This window comes from Alligator sinensis, unplaced genomic scaffold (assembly GCF_000455745.1).
Source record: "Alligator sinensis unplaced genomic scaffold, ASM45574v1 scaffold1012_1, whole genome shotgun sequence".
NCBI lineage: Eukaryota > Metazoa > Chordata > Crocodylia > Alligatoridae > Alligator > Alligator sinensis.
Genome location: NW_005842104.1, coordinates 63,327 through 64,521, shown reverse-complemented (window position 1 = coordinate 64,521; position 1,195 = coordinate 63,327).

Sequence of the window (1,195 nt, the reverse complement as noted above, 5' to 3'; positions counted from 1 at the left end):
CCTAGATTTGTTCATCAGACTTCAGCAGGTTCTGCGTGAAGGGATGTCAATTCCCACCAGAAATGTTTATCCTTATTTTTAATTTTTTATTGCGTCTTAACACAGTACACATGGTACATACCAAACTATGTGCTTGTAATATTCAGTGTCTGTTACAAGACATCATCCAAGCTATTTTGGTACCCTGGGCATGTGGAGCAGGGAAAAGGAGGGTGTACAGGTGGGGGGTGGGGGTGGAAGGCAGCAGGAAGGCTTCTGAGAAAGTCTTACCTCACCCAGAATTCAAAGACCCTGGGTGCTGTTGCAGCGATATAGGAGCACTGCACGTGGGCTCTAGCAGCCAACCCAGCAGGGGCTCAGGGCTGCTGTTTCCACATGCCAGCTTCAGCAAACCCTGGAGCCATAAGTCCCTGGAGGCCATCATTCTGGCTCCCCCCTAAATCAGTGCCTGGAGTGGATGCCCTCTGGCACAGCTCTTGTTATGTTACTGCTAACATCTTAATTATTTTTTCATAAGATCTCCTATATTTTTTAATTATAATGCCTTCCTTGAATGGAATGGCTGTAATGGAAAACTTTCAATAGTAAATACATTATCATGTTATTCAGGAGTGAGATATGATTGTTGCAGCATTTCCATAGCGTAGACTATGGCAAGCAGTGCCGACTCCTAGCCCTTTCCTGGAAGACATCTTTCCTTTTTTTTAACTGCATTCATCCCTAGTTAGTAGACTTCAAAATGGATTAATGTAACATAGGTTGAACTCATGTAAATCCACTCTTGAAGATTTTACTGGAGCAAAGAAAAAGCTGACTAGCTGAATTTAGATGAAAAATTAATTCCTTTCAACTGCTTTAGAGTCCTTTGGAATTTTGATAGATAGAAGCTTTTTGTATCCTGAATTGAGCATAACAAAATATATTTGTACTGCAGAACTGACTGACTTTACAGAAATTTGAAATGCCAATTTCACATTTGTCTCTCTGAGACACAAATTAAATCATCAGTATTCTTTTTTGGCTGTTAGTGTTTGTGCCTTCACCATGAAAGAACATTGGGGTATCAAATATACCAACCCCCCCCGCCAAACCCCACCCCAAAAACAAACCTCCAGAAAACCCAGGGAGTTTGAGATTATGGTTTTTTAAATCATGTGAAATAAATCAATTCGATTCACTTCAAGTACTTCGAATT